This window comes from Babylonia areolata, chromosome 5, assembly GCF_041734735.1.
Source record: "Babylonia areolata isolate BAREFJ2019XMU chromosome 5, ASM4173473v1, whole genome shotgun sequence".
In the NCBI taxonomy this organism is placed as follows: Eukaryota; Metazoa; Mollusca; class Gastropoda; order Neogastropoda; family Buccinidae; genus Babylonia; species Babylonia areolata.
This window is the reverse complement of record NC_134880.1, coordinates 25,133,685-25,158,423: the sequence shown is the minus strand read 5'-3', so window position 1 is coordinate 25,158,423 and position 24,739 is coordinate 25,133,685.

Here is a 24,739-nt window from a genome sequence, read left to right as displayed (position 1 = left end):
GAGGGAGACAGACAGACAAACAGAAAGAGACAGAAAGAGAAAGAGAACTGGGAGACAGACAGCGTTCTCACTCAAACAGAATGAATGGATCACGAGAGAAGAAAGACTTGTCTTCTGTCACTCTGTCTGACCCGACCCTTTCTTGATGGAACCCCTCCCCCCTCCCACTCCCCCACCTACCTCCCAACCCCTACTCGCCATCACAGACCTTTTTCACCCGGTGAAACTGACCACGACGACACGATTAGAATCGGCGCCGTGTAATGGACACTTGGAGGCAACGCTCAGCTTGTCAATGTCTGGGAATCTTTCCCTCACAACCCAACCCCTCCCCGCCCCCTAAGCCCACCCTTTCTATCTCAGACTGAGCTGTAAACAGAAGGCACCACAGGTCTGTGATAATGGGACTGGTGCTGAAGAGATGTTGCTCGCTGCTTTTTTTTCCTGTTCTCTCGACACTCTTAAGACATAACGATCAAGTCTAGGTTTCTTTTCTTTTCTTTCTTTTTATTTTTATTCGGGAAGTAGACAGTGTAACGTAGTTGTCTGTCTGATGTTTAATTCATGAACATGACTTTTTCTTGCTGGATTAAGTGCTCGGAGTATGTGATGATATGTCAGAGTTTTTAGAGACAGTTTCTTTACACAGCGTCTGACCTTAACTTTCAGGGTCGTCAAAAAACCCCACCTAGGAACAGACTTAAAGTCTCAGGTCTCAATAACCTTCTCCGGAAAAGGAAAACGAAAAGAAACAACAACAACAACAACAAACAACAACAAAACGGATTACAATCGATTAACCAAGACTCTTATACAACTGTATGACTGTATGTTATGAAAGACAATAATGGTATAATGAGACGCAAGTGGTGATGTCATATTGAACAGGAAAATACCCCCCCCCCCCCCCCCACACACACACACACAAAGGAGAAAAACGCCAAATGCAACATAATAAGCAAACCACAAACAACGTGTCCGATCGAGCTCATGCAAAAACATTGCAGAATTGTTGATCTGAGGGTCAGAACTATAACCCTGTCCCACTTGAACGCTGTGCTAATCCTATCGATGTGTTCCACAAGTCAAATATGCAATCCACAGTCAGCTCTAAACGCGAAAAGACATGAACTTTCAAGCGGTCAATGCGTGAGGCGTGAGCTATGTTGGGCTGTGAATCATCAGCGTCCACTGCAGTCCGGTTGAAACAGACAGACAGACAGACATACACTGGGTAAAACGGGAGGCACACGTTTCGCCAACGTTTTGCTCTCCGAAATTGGCCACCCCCTTTTTCTGTCACCGTGAGATTTTTCCAGTCTCCCAGGTCAACATATGTGCAGACATGCTAGTGCCTACCCGTGTGTATACGCACGCGGAAGACCAAATACGCATGTTAAAGATCCTGTAATCCATGTCAGCGTTCGGTGGGTTACGGAAACAAGAACATACCCAGCATGCACCTCCCTGAAAACGGAGAATGGCTGCCTACATGGCGGGGTGAATAAAGAAGCCGGTCATACACGTAAAATATTACATGTCTGTCTGAGTGTGTATATGTGTGTGCCTGAAATCCGATTGAATGACACAGGAAACGAATGATGCGCGACCAATGGCATCCGTCAGTCGGCTCTACCCAGGCAGGCAGCCTGTTGTGCAAATGACCTCGTGTTTGTAAAACGCTTAGAGCTTGGTCTCCGACCGCGGATAGGCGCTATGTAAGTATCCATATTAATCCGTCACCAGCGGCCTTTCACCTACACTCATATCCGTTTCACCTACACACTCATATCCGTTTCACATACACACTCATACCCGTTTCACATACACACTCATACCTGTTTCACCTACACACTCATATCCGTTTCACTTACACACTCATATCCGGTAAACATACACACCCATATTCGTTTTGCCTACACACTCATATTTGTTTTTTTCTACACACTCACGTTGGTTTTCACCTACAGGTGAGGTCATGCTCACATATCCAATTGCTAAGACAGAATCAGGCGATGCATTGTCCACGGATTGTAAAATTCAGCGTGCTACGAATGCCGGGATGAGCATTAGTGACAGGAGAGTTGAAACGAACATTCGGTCTTCTGGAGCCAGTTGCACTGCTTGGTTCTAACTTTTTGACAGTTACACGTGACTAAATGCCTACGCTGACTGAACTACGCCATTGGTCAGTTCCATACTACACACAGTTAGTAGCGGGTTACGACCATACTAGGCTCTTCCGTCCGAGCAATGCAAGCAATGCGACTGGCTCCTGAACTCTGAAGCTGGTGTTGATATTTGGTGACATTATATATGGAAACTCATAACTAGCAAACGATAAACCGTGCCCCTCCCGTCACCCCCCTCTCCCCACATACACTCCACCAGAAGGGATGCCCTCACTGAGACGTCGGCTGTTTTCAGTAAGTACTAACTGATAACGATAAATGACCTCCTGTGAACCAGATGGGGTTCACACAATCTCTCTCTCTCTCGGTTTGTCTGTCTGTCTGTCTGTCTCTCTCTCTCTCTCTCTCTCTGTCTCTCTCTCGGTCTGTCTGTCTGTCTCTGTCTCTGTCTGTCTGTCTGTCTCTCGCGCGCGCAACTTTCAACAGAGGAGAGACGCTTGTCTTCTTCACGTCATATCGTCTAGACGGGATCAATCTTACCCTCTCTCTTTCTATATTCCTTTGCTGCAAACTTAATCACACAGATGTAGAGAAACGGCAAGGTCACTAGTGGGTATTGGATGGAGGCAGGGAACGAGGTTTGAATTTAGACAAGAATGCTAAGACCCTTTCCACAGCCATAAAGAAAAGAAGAAGAAAAAAAAAAAAAAAATCTGAAGAGTTGAGCAGATTACGACACAGACAACAAAATATCAGAGAGAAAGAAAGGAAGACCTCAGGTGGTTGAAGATTGAAGTATCCCACCCTCCAGTCACCTGTTTTCACACAACTCACCATTCAACTTTCCCCTTCCTCAACTACCTTTTAAACAATAACATTCAAATGTGAAAATACTTTCATCAAAAAAAACAACCCCAAAAAACAAACAAACAAAAAAAGAACTTTAAAATGTACACGATCATCAGTAAGTGAGACGAGGCATTCATTAAAAACGATTCTTCTTCCAATTCCTTCGTCTCCATCTCCTAAAGAGGAACGTCTTTTGTGTGTGCTCAGCTGTGGGAATTGCAACGCTGTCTCACTGGTCTCATAACCAGATCTGCATTCCAGATGCATTCTCCACGACTTCACAAATATTACGTAATCGGATATAGCTCGTCAAGAAACAATGGAGAATAGAGAAGGAGGGCGGGTGTGGATGTGGTGGGGAGCTGGGGGGGGGGGTGGGCAACATTTCAGAAAAAAAAGTGTAAGGAAATGAGACAGACTGAGAGAGAAAAAAACTAGTGAAAGGAATGAGAGAAAGACAGACAGACAGAAACAGAGAGAGAGAGAAAGTGTGTGTGTGTGTGTGTGTGTGTGTGTGTGTGTGTGTGTGTGTGTGTGTGTGTGTGTGTGTGCGCGCGTGCGTGCGCGCGTGCAAAGGAGAGAGGGAGAGAGAGAGAGAGAAAGACGGGGGTAGAGACAGAGATACAGAGACAGAATCGGTCTTTCATCACAACACTGATATTTACTACAAGACAACGAAAGACTTGTCGATCGGAATCGATTCTCTCTGTCTGCGTTAATATGTCAGCAAATGACATAATGACACAATCACATCACTTTGTCAGCAACGATGGAAAAAGCAACCCTTCCGTTTTGCAAGGAACCACTTCTGTTGCAGTGTACTGACATAGCCAGCTACAGTAACTTTCCCCACGACTGCCAACTCCCATACATTTCAAAACGCCTCCAATGAAATTCAATGTTGGCAACAGCTTTTGCATGACGAACCCAAGCATCTGAGATCGGACTTCCAAAGGCACGATCTCAACTCCTTCGGGGTCAATTTGATGAGAACAGCCTGTTTGATCCAACAAACCCTATACTCCGTAATCGAACCAAACATTCATAACAACCTGATGAAATGAACCTTGATGGCAATTTATGGTGGGGGAATAAAAAGCAAAGTTCTAATCGTCATCACGCCGATGCTTGTAGCAGCAAGACAACTAAAGGAGACGTCGATTGAGATCGAATTTCTCATCACCCGATGTCGCCTGTTGCAGATAAGGGTCGGTCAGGATCAGAGGTGACTTTCATCAACCTATCGTGGTAACAGAACGACAAAGATGGTTAAAGGCTGAACGGGTCTGTTTTTGCATCAAAAGACAACAAAAGAGTTGTCGAATCAAATCAGTCTCTCTCTCTGTGTTTCTCTCCCTGTCTGTCTGCCTGCCAGTTTATATGTCTGACCGTATGTCTGTATCTCCCTCTCTCTCTCTCTCTCCCCTACTCCAGCTCCTTTTTTCCCCCACATATGTGTTAAAACAAACTCGTGTACAATCAAGGCTGAAACACATTTAACTGAATGTATTCATTCGACACATCTTAATTAAGACGAAAAAGGTCAAACTGTCACAAAATGCCACAATTAACGCACTTAACGAAACAGGAGGGGATAAGGAATCCTACAAATAATTTTCACTCAGATATTTTGTTTCAGCCTCAGTGTACCGGCGTAGTTACCAGTAACTTTCCCCAGCGACAACCAAACCCCTTAAATTCTACACGCTTTTCAACAAATTCAATGTTGAAGACAGTTCTTGTGTGACAAACTCAAACTCAAGCATGCGAGGTCGGACCTTCAAAGTCACAATCTTATCTCTCTCAGACAGAATGTGGTGGAAACAGTCCACACTTGATCCAATGAAGAAGGCATTTACTCCGGAATGGAGACAAACAGCCAAAACAGCTGATGAGATAGATGTCGAAAGGCACTGGTGGTGAGGGAAACACGTCTTAATCACAGCAACGAGACAACAAAGAAAATGTCGATTTCTGATGTCACCATTAAGAATCAGAGAATCAAAGCCTCCCTCAGGATTGAAAGTCACAAGCTGATATCAGTGAACGAGCTGTCGCATCCCGCATGCCCTGTGCATTACCATGGCCGGATAATCAACCACGTTCTCGCGAATTCAAGGCGTAGCAGGATCTCTCCAGCGGCACCTAAGCCAATGAGGTCCACTGGGACTTTGGACTGCACCCCCCCCTCTCTCTCTCTCTCTCTCTCTCTCTCTCACGCCATTTTCTGTTAGTATGTCCAATGTATCAGTTAATCAGGGGAAAATACCTCGTGAAGATTTTCAGAAACATAAATGAATGCACAGGCTTAGCATTACTTTTACAAACTGAAAACAGGCTTATGACTCGCTCTGTGGCAATGTTTATTCCTTACGCTTTAAAAAAGAGAGAAGAAGATATGACGTGATTATATAACTTTTCAAAAACAAAGTTACTCCAGAAAATGTCATGAGCTAAACATCTTTGTCTACCATTTCAGTTATGAAATGTTCTGTCCACGACATTGGTCCCTTCCCCCTTTATTTTCGGTATTTTGTGTGTCTCAATTGCATGTACCTCCTTAGCAAACAGGCCGGTGGCTTTGCAGTAAAGTATTTCAGAGTTGTGAGTTCTCTCTGTCTCTCTCTCTTTCTCTCTACTCCTCTCATTCCCCCCCCCCTCTCCACCCCTCTCTATCCACCCTCTATCCCTGTCTCCCCCCCCCCCCTCTCTCTCTCTCTAAGAAAACGGCTGAAAAAAGAGTTTGGCCATAATCAAGATGATGCTTACAGCAAAAACAGGAGATATATATCAAGATCGAATTCCTCATCACCTGACGTTGTCCGCTGCAACACGAGAACAGAAGAGTTCGTCAGCATCGTAACTGTCTTTCAGCACTACATCGTTGCCAGCGGTAAAAAAAAAAAGAGAAAAAAAAAGGAGGCCAACTGAAATGTATCTCTCTCCCTCTCCTATCACCTCTCTCTCTCCCTCTCTCCACACACACACAGACACTTGTCAGTTCTTAAAGTATCCAACAAATGAATTCTTTATATGGAGGTATTCATTTGACACTTCTGAATGTGAAAACAGTAGCTGTAATTTAACCTAAGGCAAAATGTATATAAACAAATGAATAAATGATGAATACATAAATAGATAAATAATTGAATTTCCTTTTTATGTTGGCTAGCCATCTACTTTTGAGGTTTTTTTTTGTTTTTTGTTGTTTGTTTTGGTTTTTTTGGTTGTACCTCGGCTGTACAGAGGGTGAGCATAAAAACTTCAAACTATTCTTTATTTGTATTTCTTTTTATCACAACATATTTCTATGTGTGAAATTCGGGCTGCTCTCGCCAGGGACAGCGCGTCACTACACTACAGCGCCACCCATTTAAAAAAAATTTTTTTCCTGCGTGTCCTGCGTGCAGTTTTATTTGTTTTTCCTATCGAAGTGGGTTTTTCTACAGAATTTTGCCACGAACAACACTTTTGTTGCCGTGAGTTCTTTTACGTGCGCTAAGTGCATGCTGCACACGGGACCTCGGTTTATCGTCTCATCTGAATGACTAGCGTCGAGACCACCACTGAAGGTCTAGTGGAGGGGGAGAAAATATCGGCGGCTGAGCCGTGATTCCAACCAGCGCGCTAAGATTCTCTCGCTTCCTATGCGGACGCGTTACCTCTAGGCCATCACTCCACACTCCAACTACTATCTAACTACCTGTGCACACTTGATTCAAGGGAGTTTACAGTCTTCCAAAGATATGACCATTTATTTGATGTGCACAGTATTAAAACCCACAGCCTTCCCTCCAACAGCTAGCAAACAATAAGTACAGATAAAGTGAACTTTACCATCATTTAGCTTGGACACCGACTGAACACTGAAAGCAACTCAGGCATTGACTAGCTCGAAGAAGAAGAAGAAGAGCAGACCATCAATGTCACTGTCGCAACTCTTTTTTCACAGTGACATGGTTTGACAGGAGTTTGTTTGATCCAGCGAACAAAGCCCATTGTTCCGGTCATAGAAGCAAAACAGCCGTCCGAGCGGCTTGAACTGACAGCTAGCTTCGGAAGCAGTGGTGTGAAGAGAGCGTTCAATCATGATCATGCGACCGATGCTTGCTGCAGGGAACGCGACAAAGGACTGGTTGATGAACATCGATTTTGTCGGCCTGTCTGTCTCTCTCTCTCTCTCTCTCTCTCTCTGTGTGTGTGTGTGTGTGTGTGTGTGTGTGTGTGTGTGTGTGTGTGAATAAAACAATTCTCTCTCATTATAGAAAAAAAACTTCTCTCGCACGTGGTCGTGTGTGTGTGTGTGTGTGTGTGTGTGTGTGTGTGTGTGTGTGTGTGTGTGTGTGTGTGTGTGTGTGTGTGTGTGTGTGTGTGTGTGTGTGTGTGTGTGTGTGTGTGTGTGTATGTGTGCGTATGTGTGTGTGTGTGTGTGTGTGTGTGTGTGTGTGTGTGTGTGTGCGTGTGTGTGACAGAAAAAAAAAGCCCGAATCTGGGGCAGCAACAGAATGATTATGGGTGTGGTGAGGCGTAGGGGACTGAGAACAAACAAAAAAAAACCCACGAGGAAAATGTCAATGAACGGCAAAGCATCCAGGAAGCAAAATAAAAATCAGCAGAATTTCCTATCATTTTGTTTTTGTTTCTGATTTGTTTCGTTTTTGCTCACACTACACTGTCTGTCAAGCGCTGCATTGCCTAATTCCAGACACGCTATTACACCAGCAAGAAAAATGTGACTGCGTAGCTTTTTTTGTTGTTGTTCTTGCTTTTTTTTTCTGTTTCCATAGACCCTCCTAGTGTTGACATATGAAGAAAATATCACCATAATACTGTATCGATTTTCTCCAATAGACACACGAGACCGAATAACAAGCAGACAGGCCCAAACAGAAATCGTACGTCTCATGGATTACGGCTGCCTGACCTGAATATGAAGCACGAGTGATAAAAAAAAAAATCTTTATATATATCAAAGCTATGGGAATCAGAACTGTGTCATCGTTATGGATGGATGGGCGGAGCAAGTCATTTTATTCATGTGCCAATTAGGGGCAACGGGACATCATATTAAAAAATCAACATTACCATGTCAATACACATGCCTTTATCGCTGTTTAGCCTGTCAGTCCCAGCGTTTCTTGAGAATATCTGTGGCTGTCGTATCGAGTGATAAACACACACTCTTTCTGCGTCTGACTTTGCCTTTTGACACAGCAATCGTTTCATTCAGTTTGCAGAAGAATAGCAGCGAAAGTGGTTCCATCACTGACTGTCAGTGACAAGTTGCCTTTGGCTTGGCTAAGCCGATCAAGAAATCTACTTGGCTATCAAAATAGTCAATATTATTCTATTTACACACACACACACACACACACACACACACACACACACACACACAAAGCGTTTCGCTTTTCTCCTAGAGCCTTGTCCCTGCATGCAAATTATCGCCAAGGAATAAACAGAGAGAGCGAGAGAGAGAGAGAAGACAACATTCTTTATTTCAGGATAATAAGCACTGGTGTGCTTTTTTTCTACATCCAGTCCCAGAGAGAGAGAGAGAGTGAGAGTGAGAGAGAGAGAGAGAGAGAGAGTGAGAGTGAGAGAGAGAGAGAGAGAGAGAGAGAGAGAGAGAGAGAGAGAGAGAGCATACAAACTATCGCCAAGTAAATTAAACAGAGAAGAGAGAAACAGACACAGAGAGAGAAGAGAGAGACAGAGCGGGAGAGAGAGAAGGAGACTGAGAGAAAGAGAGAGCGTGCGACAGATACAGACACATGTAATTATACATACAGACAGGCAGACAAAAAGAATAAGAGACAGAAACAGGGAGATTCAGTAATATACATGCATGAATGCACACATACTTTCATACATACAAAAATACATACATACACATTGTTAGACAGATAGCAGGCTAGATACGTATTGCTGAAAAAAAAAATCACACGCAATCATTCTGAGAAAAAATACAGAAAAAAAATCATCAAACTTTCATCTCCTGGGTCAAAACAACAACAACAAAAAACAATACAAAACCAAAAAACAAAACAAACAAAAATTCAGCAAAAATATGTTTTGCGATGACATGCCCAAGCACAGACAAGTGACATGAAGCAAAGAGCAGAAAGCACAGAAGTAAAACCAAAGGAAGACACATTGTAGCAACATCAACGAAAAAAAAAAGAAGAGAACTCAGTCAGAAAAAGAGGGGACAGAAAGATCCGGAAAAAACCCTGACCCGACTATTACCGTCCACAAACACTCCCGAGACTAATCCATGATAACGCATTCACATCCTCTACCCCTACCTCGGACAAAAGAAAGCGATACACATCAAGCTTTTTTCTCTCCCTAATCTGAGGACGGTTTGCTGGTACAAAGTACACATGGCGGGATGAAGACCTTTGTCTCCACTTCTGAAGGAGGACGTGGCTTGTTGCCACAGGATTTTGAAGCGAGGTTGGTGTGACTGAGGTATCTCTTAAACAACGGTACCCTATGGTTAAAAAAAAAAAATGGGTGGCGCTGTAGTGTAGCGACGCGCTCTCCCTGGGGACAGCAGCCCGAATTCCACACAGAGAAATCTGTTGTGATAAAAAGAAATACAAATACAAATGTGATTAGTTAAGCGATCTGTACTAGTGTCTGGTCGTTGGACTGCACAAAAGAGACTACTGAATTCATTAAGTAATCAAAAGGATAAACGGGTAAATTAGTAAATGTCTGGGGGACCGGCCACGACTTGTTCTCTGCAGGAAACAGTGCAGGGAGCAAGGAACAGCAGCCAGGAACAAGAAGAAATGGGAGGACAACATCTCAGAGTGGACAGGTCTAACCCAGAGAGAGACAGTCAGAAGGGCAGACAACCGCGAGGGATGGAAGAGCCTGGCTGCCAAAATGTGTGGTGCCCCCACGGTCTACGAGACTACGGGATATATGTAATGAAATAAATTTCAAATCTCTAATATGTTGATTTACTATCGTTCAGTCTCTCACTTTCTATCTCTCACAATTGGTGTGTGTGTGTGTGTGTGTGTGTGTGTGTGAGAGAGTGAGTGAAAGTCCGACTTGATCGTTACTCCTCAAACCCTCTGAGACAAATCCCTGAAACATACCCTCCCCCACCCCCAATCCTTTACCCCCCCCTCCCAACCTCTCCCCCTTCCACAACCCTTCATCCCCCTCCCACCCCCTTTGCCTCAGACCCAAGACAACGACCCACACCAAGCCCCGTTCTCCCTGGTCTGAGGGCAACCAGCCAACAAAGTACACAGGGCAGGATTAAGGATTCTGTCCTACTTCAGAAACGAGGTGGGGAAGGTGAGGGGGGTGGCCGGGGGTGGCTGGGGGTGGAGGTGTGGGAGGGTCCAGACACAAGCTTCCCCCCCCCCCCCCACAGGCTGGAGTGAAGGGGGTGGATCCGTTGAACAGTGCTCTTGATTACTCGGTGATTTCTCTGGTGTCCGGGTGGTCGGGCTGCTCTTTCCACGTGTGCAAGAATGCATACAGAAATGAATGAATGAAAGTTCTATACACGGCTGCGAGAATATGTGAAGAAATGAGTGAATGAATGAACGAACGAATGAACGAGTAAATAAAGAAATAAGATAGGTAGAAACGTACACATTACACACACACAAGAAAACATGTGCAAAAGGAAGCACAAGAACAGAAAGGTATGAAGCATGCAGCAATGGTCAAACTGTTAATAGGTATCAGGTGTTACCTTTCTACAATGTATCGTTTGATTTTTGAGATATGAAATAAAATTATATATTAAAAAAAAATGGATGCATGCACCTGTGCATATACACACGCGCGCGTGCGCGCACGCGCTACTCTCTCTCCCTCTCTCTCTCTCTCACTGGGCCAGAAGGAGAAAAGCCCATTCACCCAATCACTAACTTCTATGAACTCTCTGAGCCAAGCCCTGATAACATTATTCAAAAGGACCATCCTGTCTTCTTCACCCCACAAAACCCTCTCTTTCCTGCATCAGACAAAAGACGACAACCCACACCCACGTCTGTCTCCCTGGTCTGAGGGCAATCGGCCGACAAAGTGCTCAAGGCAGCGTTCAGACTGCTGGCCTCACTTCTGAAGGAAGACGTTGACGGTACACACACCTTTCAGGCAGGGTGGAAGGATGGATCCGATAATGAATACAGCTCTAGTCAGTGATATTTTTTCCCTGGTATCTGGTCAAGGGTTTTAACCCCCCACCCCCTACAACCAAAGGACCCACACCAAGCACCTTTCTCCCTGGTATGTAGGCAATCAGCTGTCAACGTGTACAGGGCAGGATTAAGGATTTTGTCTTGCTTCAGAATGTGGGGACTGCTAGACAGTGGCTTTTGCCCCAGAGGATGGAATTAAGAGATGGGTCCCTTGAACAGGGCTCTAGATTAGTCGGTGATTTCTCTAGTGTCTGGGCATCAGATGGCTCTTCTCAAGTGTGCGAGAAAGTGTGAACATATGAACAAATACATGAATGACTGAATGAATGAAACATGTGGTAACTTAAGACTTTACACGCATTGGCAGGCAGACACGCACAAAGAAGCACTATATTAAAAAGGTATGAAATCATGCAGTCATGAAGAGACTGTCACCGTATTAGGTGCGTGTTGTGTTTCAGTTACGATTTTATGCAGTTATCAAATTATCAAGAGAAGAAAAGAAACGTATGTGCCCATATGTGTTGATACACATGCACACTTGAGCATAATACACACACAGACAGACACAACACACGCACCAACATGCACACTCACAAACACAATCTCTCTCTCTCTCTCTCTCTCTCTCTCTCTCTCTCTCTTACGGCCAGAAGGAGAAAAGCCCATTCACCCAATCACTAACTTCTATGAACTCTCTGAGCCAAGCCCTGATAACATTATTCAAAAGGACCATCCTGTCTTCTTCACCCCACAAAACCCACTCTCTCCTGCATCAGACAAAAGACGACGACCCACACCCACGTCTGTCTCCCTGGTCTGAGGGCAATCGGCCGACAAAGTGCTCAAGGCAGCGTTCAGACTGCTGGCCTCACTTCTGAAGGAAGACGTTGACAGTACAAACACATTTTCACTGCTAGTCTGGGGGCGGATGGAAAGACCTGTTGATTTGGTGGAAAGTAATCCAGTTGGTGATTTTTTTTTTCAAGAGCCTGGTCTACGGCTTACACTCCTCCTACTAGATATACACACACAAGTGTAACAAACAAACAGATAAACTAGATAAATAAATACAAAAAATTCACATAATATGTTGAGTAACAAATCTGTGTGTGTGTGTGTGTGTGTGTGTGTGTTTGGGTGTGTGTGTGTGTGTGTGTGTGTGAGCACACGCGCGTTACGTTTCTAAAGTGGTGTTCTGACAAAGAAAACTATCCACACTCTGCTTGAAACAGCAAAGAAAGCATCAAAACACGGGTTTGCAATAAAAGGAGATGCACACACACACACACACACACACACACACACATAACGAAATACAGCCACAGTATTTCCTAAACCCATTTTACTAACTCATCAGCTTAGCCAAACCCTTCAAGACAAATCCCCGATAGCAGTTCATTCACACTGACCATTATCCTTATCTCTGACAAAAGACGACGCTTCAAACCAAACCGTTTTTTCTCCTAAGTCTGGGGGCAAAACACGCTATGTGGGATTAATCATTTTGTCTCAGTCAGAAGGAAGACACGGGCTTTTGCCCTGAGGCTGGATTGGAAGAATCCCTTGATGAACAACAGCTTTCATTGGTCAGTGCTTTTTTGCAGAGTGTGTCTGGGCGTCAGATTATTTTTCCCATCAATGAAAAGAAAACGACAAAAACAACAACTAAGTATGATTAAATACCTTTTGATTTAAAACGATATGTTTTAAAGTATGCATTAAAATTAAGCACCAAGAACAGGAAAGAACCAACGATTCTTCTTCGACTTGCCACTACTACTTATTTCAGTATCTAACCACTCAAAGAAGCAGAAAGAGTATACATACATATATATATATATATATATATATATATATATATATATATATATATATATATATCGATTATTCATCTATCTTTCTATCTGTCTATCTATGTGTGTGTGTTTGTATATACAATATAGACTGATAAGTATACATACATATATACATACATACATACATATATGCAAATACACACACACACACACACACACACACACACACACACACACACACACACATACACAACCAGACACAGGTTCAGAGGATGACCAAGCTTCAGAGATCATGCAAGGAAAAATAAAGAAGAAAGAGTATGCGTGTGGAAAAGACCACAGTCAACATCATAGAACCCAAGACCAGCCAGCACCTTGGAACCTCACTGATCCGAAACATCAGAAAATCACGGGGCAGCCAGTGCCTTGGATCTTCAGTGAACCGCCGTCAACATGCTCTTCAATCATGTGTGAATTCAGACTTTCAAGAGAATAAACAGAGAGAGAGAGAAAAAACAAACAAATATAGAAAAAGACAGTAAAGAACAAACCAACAAACCAACAGACAAGTAAAATAAAACCGTACCAACCTTTCATCAAGTACGAAACGAGCTTGTCGATATTTCCCTTGCTGTTCATTCAAGGGTGAAATGAAACGCCGAAATACGCGCTGCACATCCATCCAACAATGTGGATTTGCACACGCTCACAAACGGAACACACACCCACACACACACACACACATACACGCGCGCAATCATACACACACACACATACACGCGCGCAACCATACACACACACACCACACACACACACACACACGCACACACACGCACACACACACATGCCTACACCCATTACTTGCATACAGCCGCATTTATATTCTGGTTGTTCTAACTTTTGTCTTTCCCCATTCGTTTTCACATAGAATATGATAGAACAGACCAGAATAGAATAGAATACTTTTTTTTCTTTATTAATAAGTGAACCGGGAGTCACACAGAATTCAGCAGGGGGAGGTGGGGGTGATATAATAAATGAAATAGACAAACATAAATCGGATATCAATCACAAATACAGCGCCGAAACCCATCTATCACTCCATTAGTCAAACACACACACACACACACACACACATCCACATATATATATATATATATATATATATATATATATATATATATATATATATATATATATATATATATATTCCTTTTTGCGTATTGATCCTCTTCTCTTGTAGTTTCCAGTTCATTTATTCATTTTCTTACCTTGTTTCTCCTTTTTTTTCACATCGAATTTTCTCTGAAGAAACTGCCAGTGTCAATGGAAGATTAAGGAGGGACACCCAGACCTTGAGCTATCATCAAAGGGCTTCGGAAACAGGGGTGCAGAAGTTGAGAAGAACACAAAGACTTTACAGAAGCACCCCAACAGCCATCGTCACTAAGAACGTCCCAAACAACCATCATCACAAAGAACGCACCAACAACCACCATCACTAAGAACGCCCCAACAACCATCATCACTAAGAACGCCCTAAGAACGCCCCAACAACCATCATCACTAAGAACGCCCAAAAAGCCATCATCGCTAAGAACGTCCCAAACAACCATCATCACAAAGAACGCCCCAACAACCACCATCACTAAGAACGCCCCAACAACCATCATCACTAAGAACGCCCTAAGAACGCCCCAACGACCATTATCACTAAGAAAGCCCTAAGAACGCCCTAAGAACCATCATCACTAAGAACACCCAAAAAGCCATCATCGCTAAGAACGCCCCAACAACCATCATCACTAAGAACGCCCTACGAACGCCCGAACAACCATCATCACTAAGAACGTCCCAAACAACCATCATCACAAAGAACGCACCAACAACCACCATCACTAAGAACGCCCCAACAACCATCATCACTAAGAACACCCCAAAAGCCATCATCGCTAAGAACGCCCTAACAACCATCATCACTAAGAACGCCCCAACAACCATCATCACTAAGAACGCCCCAACAACCATCATCACTAAGAACGCCCCAACAACCATCATCACTTAGAACGCCCCAATGACCATCATCACTAAGAACAACCCAAAAGCCATCATCGCTAAGAACGCCCTAACAACCATCATCACTAAGAACGCCCTATGGACGCCACAACAACCATCATCACTAAGAACGCCCCAACAACCATCATCACTAAGAACGCCCCAAAAGCCATCATCGCTAAGAACGTCCCAAACAACCATCATCACTAAGTACTAAGAACGCCCCAACAACCATCATCACTAAGAACGCCCCAACAGCCATCATCACAAAGAACGCCCCAACAACCATCATCACTAAGAACGCCCCAACAACCATCATCACAAAGAACGCCCCAACAACCATCATCACAAAGAACGCACAAAGAACGCCCCAACAAACATCATCACAAAGAACGACCCAACAGCCATCATCACAAAGAATGCACAAAGAACGCCCCAACAAACATCATCACAAAGAATGCCCCAACAAACATCATCACAAAGAACGCCCCAACAAACATCATCACAAAGAACGCCCCAACAACCATCACCACAAAGAACGCCCCAACAACCATCACCACTAAGAACGCCTCAACAACCATCACCACTAAGAACACCCTAAGAACGCCCTAACAACCATCATCACTAAGAACGCCCCAACAACCATCATCACTAAGGACGCGTCAACAACCATCATCACTAAGAACACCCTAAGAACGCCCCAACAACCATCATCACTAAGAACGCCCTAAGAACGCCCCAACAACCATCATCACTAAGAACGCCCTAAGAACGCCCGAGCAATCATCATCACTAACTCAACTCATCCGCAACATCTGTCTGTTTAAAAAAAAAAACTTTAAAAAAAAGAAACAATGAAACAAAAACCCACAAAAATTTGAACACTCGTATCACTCTCCAACCTTCCATCCGATATTCTACACCTCACCAAGACTCAAACCACCACCCCTACCCCTCCCCACACTCACCCTCACACACACACACACACACACACAAAGGGCCGCCCATCCCCTTCCCTACATCAGACACGGCAGCATGAGGCGAGATCCTCTCTCTTCCCTCTCTCCCAGCTCATGAGCAGCGGACTGGCAACAACAGTACACCGCAAGGCCAGATGAACAGCCCCCCCGGTTTTCCGCTTCACAGGAAAGACGGCGCCGGAGGCAGACACCGCTCTTTGTCGAGCTGCCGGAGCAGACAGGACCTCTGTGGGGTGATGGATGGCATCTTTGACCAACCAACGCTTTTCTTGTTTTTCCTTCTTTTTTTGTTTTTCTTCTTTCATTTCCGTCCTTTGTCTGGGTGTCACGTTACTATTTATGTGTCCCATGCATGTAAAATGAAATAAGACGGTATAAGAAAATGCGTGCGTGTGTAAATACTTATTTTTTAAAGAAAAAAGTCGTTTCATACGTGGGCACACACACTCACACACACACACACACACACACACACACTCCTCTTTCGTTCTCCTTTCGCCAATTAATCAAGCACGACAAGACGCAGATTGTGCCAACCGTTCCACTGCATGCACAGTTCTTATGTTTACTTCGAATGGATTTTATCGATTTTATGATTAAATCCTAGGAGAGGGATTGTATCACAGAGTGTTTTAACACGAATTTTCATCGCGTTATTCTTTAAACTTTCAAGAATCAGTCGGAAGACAATCGGAACCTGTCTTGTAGACGTTTTCATTCTTTCCCTTTCATTTCTCATCGTCAACATTGACAACAAATTCCAGCTTCAGGCGACTGACTACGTGTCGAGTGACGATCGGAACTCCATTTCTTTCTGCAGAAAATGGAGTTAAGGAAAAGGCTGTTAAACAGGTACATACCACTGATTTTGTTTCCGATTCACCCCCCGATTGATTGTTGAACGCTTCCTGTATGACATGATGGTGAAATTCCGCGTAGTTATCCACTATTTTTGCGCCCCTCTTGTAGGATTTGCTTATTTTAATATATCTAGACGCGTGTGTGCTTGTTCGTTGTTCATTTCAAAGGAAAGTTAAATGAGATTCAGACGCAGGATACAAATATAAAGTGAAAACGAGAACGACTGACAAGACAAGACAAGACAAGACGTGACGATAATGCCATGGAAACGACAGTGCAGCCACTTCCATGGTGTTTATTTCATTGTTCCTTGGGGGAGGGGTTGGGGGGGGGATCTCTGTGTAAAAGGAGCCATCAATACGCGCCACACTGCATTCACCACGAGGCTAAAGCACTCATGAGAGGGGGGATGGGGGGGGGGGGAGAAGAATGAAAGAATATGGTGATGATTCAGGAAACACCCGGCCGGGGAGCCAGAGAAAGAAAGTCCACACGTTTGACATGCACGTTGATCCGAATGCAGCGGTCACGCCTGCAAGCGTGTGCTGTGTCCTCCTCTCCCTCTCCGATGGTAGTACCCCTGCTACGATTCAGGTCATTATTCCGAATACCTCCCCATCACGTCCACGTTTACGCCACGCTTTTACTGCCACAGACCTCAGAGCCAGAGGTCCACTTGGAGCTATCAAGACACGGGTTACTGTCGGACCCTTTTCCAGAGGGCACCTCACCCAGGGAACCCCACCCACCCACCAACTTATTTAGGGCACCCCGAACCCTCTCCCTCCTCCCCCCCCAACCCCCGTCTCTCTCTCTCTCCCCCCCACCCCCTCCACCCTACTGTCTCCCCATGCACGGCAGCTGAGTGTGTTGAATGATACTCAGGGGGTGCTTGTTGTTATCGGTTAACGTATGCAAGACACCATCCACCCACCCACCCCACTCCCACCCCTACACATCAAAGTAATCGCTGGGTCATGTCGCCGGACAGAGTGAACGCCCCCTCCCTTATTCACCCAGCCCTCCTTTCCCCCCGTCCTTCCGCTGGAGTATACATCGCACATCACGTCTTTCTGTGACCCCAGATGACGTCGACATGAACAAGACACAAAGGCATAGAAATGGATGTTGATCAAAACTGAAGACACCTTGAGAGCTGGGTAACAATGAGTATTTTCTCCTGCACTTTTTAAATGAGACTGAAAGGGGCTGATTGTTGAGATGCTGCTATGGGAATCAAATTTTTGTTCTGAGACAACGTGGTAAAACAATGGTATACCACAGCGTAAACAGAGCCCAAAAGACGCATATTTCGTCAGTGTTGGAGATCGCTTTACACCGAAAGAAAGCCAACAATTACTGCTTGTTTTCAGTACGGATGTCTTGGTAATTTCTAGGGTTTGTTACATTTGAGTGTGTGTGTGTGTGTGTGTGTGTGTGTGTGTGTGTGTTTGTGTGTGTTTGTGTGTGTGCGTGCGTGCGCGCGCGGGGGGAGGAGGGGCGCTCACGTTGTTTTAAACTCCAGGGCTGGACTGTATGAGCAGTTTTAGCAGCGATAATTTGCTTAACTCACTCAGTACGGCCAGTCCTCTCTTCTCTACACAGACCCCTCGGATGTCCAGTGGGTGTCTGAATGACCCAACCTTTAGCTTTCGTCGTCAGAATTGTCGTAGTTTTGGTCAACATTCACCTCTTCAGTATAAGAGCCTTCCGCTTGCAATATTTTGATGATGGTAATTGGGGTGAAACGCTGTTAACGTCGTCTCTTTCGGCGTTCGTATGGAGAGAGTTAACGCTCAGAATGAGGATTGTCCTTAATGTACATGGAATTAGGGATATTTTTAACGCCATATAAATTTAGCGCAACTACGATGGCCCATGTAGCCAAGCAGCTTCTAAGGACTTCACCTTGTGAGTCCTGGCTCGTCATCAATCTCAGTGGGAACCACAGTTGGGTAACAACGTGACCAATCTAGTTTGCTCAGCACGTTACGGAATTTCCCATTTCTGCCACAGATTCCAGACACTAAGGAATGTTCTTAACACTAGCTCAAACTAGGCGTTGCTGAGAGTAGGTAATAGATCATTGTCCTCTTCAAATGAAGACAAAAAGCCAGACGTGTAGTCTTCATAGTCGTATGCTAGCGCAAAGTTAAAACTGCAAAGAGCTCTCTACAGAGCACTGTCTTCATCAAACAGACAAAACACGCCAGACCTACATCAAGTCCTCGGATTCGAAATGCTAGCATAAAATCAGCGCTGCTAAGAGCACGCTATTAAAGATCGTTGTCTTCAGCGAAAACCAGACCTGTATCATATCTTTAGAGTTGTAACCGCTAACGCAAAACTCAGCGCTGCTAAGAGCACGCTATTATAGATCAGTGTCTTCATCAAACAGAGCCGAACAGTCAGGACTGTATCATGTCTTTAGAGTCGTAACCGCTAGCGCAAAACCGACGCTATTACAGATCAGTGTCTTCATCAAACACAGACCGAAAGTCAGACCTGTATCAAGTCTTCAGAGTCTACGTCCCCATAGTCTTTACCCTCAAGGTTACTTTCCTACTTGAGACACGGTTCTGTGTACACAGACCCCCTCCTCGTCTGGTGACCGAGTGGCAAAAAGTCCACAGGGTCAGATTAGGACTGGTGTCTTCTTCAGTCCATAAGGAAAACACCGCCTGTGGACACTGGCTTTTTGTTCGATGGCTGGAGTGGAAGGGTCTCTTGATGAATACGTCCTTGATTTGTGTGTGTTTGTGTGTGTGTGTGTGTGTGTGTGGTATGTGGTGTGTATGCGTGTATTCGTGGTGTGTGTGTGTGTGTGTGTGTGTGTGTGTGTGTGTGTGTGTGTGTGTGTGTGTGTGGAGAGGGGTGTGTGCATCGGTCTCGATGGGAGTTTTATCGAGGTCTGGGCCCCTTCTTCTCCCCCTTTTGTTGATGTCTGACTCATCAAATCCTATCAAAGTATTAAAAAAAAGTGTTGGTGTGAAAAAATAAAGAAATGAAAGCATTGATAGATACTTTCATAAGTACCACGGTAAATGATATAAGAATAACAACGCCAACAACAATCGTAGACATCGCCAGTCCCATTATAGAGAAAAAAGAAATAGTAACGTATACCAGACGCGTGAATTAAGACCTGACTGCTCCAGCGTCTCTCTTGATATTTCGATGAATTCCGTCTCGGAAAAGAATTCATTTTCCCAAATACACAGAAAGGGAGAGCAGACTGAAACAAAAAGGATACATACACCCTTGGAGCCCGTTGTACTGAAGATTATTCTTTCTCTTGTAATAGAAAGCTGTCATCACTCTACACAAAATGGAAGGTAGGGAAATGTGGATGTAATGGGGGGAAAAAGAAAAAAAAAGAAAGAAAGAACAGAGAGAGAAAGGAAGAGGGAAAGAAGAGGAATGATGGAGACAAGGAAAGAGAGGAGGACATGGGATGTGAGACACAGAAAAAAAAAAACAAGAGAGAGAGAGAAATTCGAGAGGGAAATACATGGGGGGCGGGGGGGGGGGGTGGAGGTCATCGGGGAAATGACAAGAGAAGGAATCTGACAGGCAACACATAGACAAGAACAAGAAGACAGACACACAGACAGACAGTGGGACAGAGAAACAGAAACAGATAGATAAATAGATAGATAGAGGAGCAACAGAAAGAGAGAGATACAGAGAGAAGTATCTGTATTCGTGAAAAAGTGAGAGAGACACAGAGAGAGGGGGGAGAGAGGGAGGGAAGGAGAGAGAGAGGGGGGGGGGCGGAGGAAGGGGCCGGTGGAGGGAGCGCGATTTTCACATACAGGCGATGGATATCAAACATGCGCAAAGGTGACATCTTTTATTTCTGGGCAAAAAAAAAAAAGTACGACTGACAGAATAATGTTCCTTTTTTTTTTACACACACAACAGATACCACACCACTAGTACCGCCTGCTGTCTAACACATCTAACCCCCCTGCCCCCTCCACCCCCCCCACCCCCACCACACACACATACCCCCAGCCCCTCCTCCATGCCCCTGTCTCTGCCATACCTTCCATACGTGTGGATAAGATAAGAGAAGACACCACAGCCAAAGAAGCAGACAAGACAAAAAAGATGTGAAGGGAAGAAAAAAAACCTGCTGAAGAAGAAGAAGAAGAAACCAGTTAATCACGATGGAAGAAAAGATGGGGACAGGGCTCAGCCAGACGAGGAAGCAGATCACACCAAGAGATGCATTCGCAACAGATCCTAAGAAAAAGGGGTTTAAAGCTGTTGAAGCTGATGAAGGAGCAGAAGAAGGAGGAGGAGGAGAAGGAGGGGGAGAAGGAAGAGAAGAAGAATAAGGAGGAAGAGGAGGAGGAGAAAAAGAAGAAGAAGAGGGAGGAGGAGGAGGAGGAAGAGATGAATAATAAGGAGGAAGAGGAGCAGGATGAGGAGAAGAAGGAGGAGGAGGAGGAGGAAAAGAAGAAGAGGGAGGAGGAGGAGAAGGAAGAGGAGGAGGAAGAGAATAAAAAGGAGGAAGAGGAGGAGGAGGTGGAGGGGGAGAAGAAGAAGAAGTAGAAGAAGAATGAGGTGGAGAAGAGAGAAGAAGAAGAAGAAGAAAGGTTTGAAAAAAAAAACCCTCAAAGAATCACAACAAAACACTTATAAACTTTGGAAAGTTGAATAAATATAGAAACTGGAAACAGCACGCAAACACCTTACAACAAGAATAACTGCAAACCTAAACTAAAAAGAACAAGCAAGGGTGAATAAAAATTGATACAAACTCTTCAAATGTCTGAAAACAAATCAGGATTTATGTCAAATCGTGGAGGGGAAAAATACGGGCGGAGAGAGAGAGAGAGAGAGAGAGAGAGAGAGAGAGAGAGAGACTGGAATTATTTATTGTCATTGCCAAGAAAGGTCTTTTGACAAGGGGGCAACAACATAAATGCATATATTTTAGCTTCAAAACAACAACAACAACAAACTATATTTTTTCTCTGAATCCTTCAGTCAGTTTAAACCAAGAAAATATGCAATACTTGGAAACACTTAAGTCACATCCTGACAAAAACTCAACGAAACGGAACTAAAGAAAAACAACAATGTAATGATAATAAAATACCAAAATGAATGGGGACTGACTCGACCATCCATTCAAAAATACATCAAACCAATACATACTGCCTCAACAATACACTTAAGTATGCAATGTCATGTTTTCTGTTTTGTCCAAATAAAATAGCAACTTCTGTACTAACTATAATTAAGTGTCTTCTATGCTGTTGATACTATTCTGACTTATGTACCTTTGTCTCATTGTTTGAGCTTCTGCAATGAATTTAGCAACCGATCTAATTATGATTTCATTATCACATGACAAGAGTTAGAGAGAGAGAGAGAGAGAGAGAGAGAGAGAAGGAGAGTTATGTTTGACAAGGCAAGGAGAGAAAAACAACAACAACAAAACAGAACTCGAAGAATGCTTTATCATATACTCCTCAATGACATGGAATGAAATTCTGAACTGTTTCAGAAAACGCGCACTGACGTACGACTAATATAATTAATATACGATTGATGCATTCAGTGAGTGAGCAATACAGTATACAGACAATACAGTCAATATATAGACGTCACAGTGTACAGACGATACAGGCAGTATATAGATATTAGAGTGTACAGATAATACAGACAGTATATAGACGTCAAAGTGTACAGAGGATACAGACAGAATATAGACATTACAATGTCCAGATAATAACAGGCAGTGTACAGAGGATAAAGTGTACATATTAGGCAGTGTGCAGACAATACAATCAGTGTGCAGTCGATACCGTGTAAAGACGATACAGGCATTATATAGACGTTACAGTGTACAGAGGATACAGACAGTATATAGACGTTACAGTGTACAGCGGATACAGGCATTATATAGACGTTACAGTGTACAGAGGATACAGACAGTATATAGACGTTACAGTGTACAGCGGATACAGTCAGTTACACAGGCAGTATATAGAAGTCGCAGTGCACAGACGATACAGGCAGCATATAGACGTATATATCTGACAGAAAGAGAGAGAGAGAGAAAGAGAGAGAGAGAGAAAGAGAGAGAGAGAGAGAGCGAATTTGTGTGTGTGTGTGTGTGTGTGTGTGTGTGTGTGTGTGTGTGTGCTTATGTGTGTGTGTATGTGAAATAGAGAGAGAGAGAGAGTATGTGTGTGTGTACATGTGTGTGTGTGTGTGTGCCCCTGCGTTTTGTGTGACAAAGAGCAATAGCAAACTATTTATGTGCAAACAAGCACGCACACGCTCTCGCACATAAACACCCTCCTCTTCCTCACTTCCTCAACACACACACACACACACACACACACACAGCAGCAGCAGCAAATGCAAGCACACCTATGAGAATAAATTTGTTTATATATTGCGCTTTTTAATACAACCCACAGCCACTCGCAGAATCGTTTCTGAAAAAAAAATGAAACGAGGGTAAATTTTAAGGGAGAAAGAAAAAGAAAAAAAAAAAGAAAAGATCTGAAGATCCTTCCGAGCGACACCAAGGACATACATGATTTCCCTCTTTACCTACATATCATTGCTTAGCCAATCACTGGCACTAGAAAAGCTGCCAAATCTGTGTGGGGTTTTTTTGTGTGTGTGTGCTGCATCCGAAAGTAATGGTCTTGTCTCGGGAGAGATTGAGGTGTCGTGAGCAGTTGTTTGACATTGTTTGTCTTATTCTCTCTCTCTCTTTCTCTCTGCGCGTGCATGCGTGTGTGTGTGTGTGTGTGTGTGTGTGTGTGTGTGTGTGTGTGTGTGTGTGTGTGTGTGTGTGTGTGGTTTTAGTTTCTTTTCTTATTTCTGTACCTTCAGTAAAGCTGTTTGACATTCTCCTGTCTTGCTTTGCTTCTTTGTGTGTGGGTCTGGTGTCTAAACCCCGTCGTCGTCAAAAAGTCGTTATCATCATCATTATGTGTGCGTTTATTATACAAAAATATATATATATATTATTCCGTCCATTCGTTTCGTTCGTTGATTTGATAGTCGGTTTCTTACATTGTTCTGTCATCATAACATACTCGTACATGTTTATTTTGTGTGATATTTACTTTTTTTAAGCACTTGCATGTATGTATGTATGTATGTATGTATTTATGTATACATAAGTGCATGCGTCTGTGTGTGTGTGTGTGTGTGTGTGTGTGTGTGTGTGTGTGTAGATATAAATGCACACACACACACACACACACACACACACACACACACACACACACACATATATATATATATATATGGAAGAGAGAGAGATAGATGGAGATATATATATATATATATGTGTGTGTGTGTGTGTGTGTGTGTGTGTGTGTGTGTGCAAGCGATTTTTTTGGGGGGTGGGGGGGTCTAAGACATGGTACAATCAGAACAGAAAAAAAAGGAGCATGCCTGGAAACCTACAGAAGCCCATGAGGCAAACTCCACTACCAATAACAACATCAACAAACAACAACGAAACAAACAAAAAACAGCATGAACGTCACCGGTCCGAGCTTCTGCTCCGTTTTGAAGCACCACTTTCCCTGCGATGCCCATTTTGATGTGTCATCCTGCTGCAGACATCCCGTGATCTTTGGTACGTGATCACTGAATCTGTTGCATTCTGTTTGATATCGATGTCATGTGAGCTTCATGTGAGCATCACGTCTTTGGCATTCGGACTGTTCATACTGCTACACACAACAAGCACGGATAGGGTGTTTTTTTGTTGTTTTTTTAATTTTTTTTTTTTTTTTTTTCTGATGCTCTAAGTTTCCTGTTGTCTTGCTTGTAGTGATTGTTGTGCTCCGTGTTATATTTTTATTTCTTTTCTTCTTTTTTTTTTTTCCTTTTTTTTT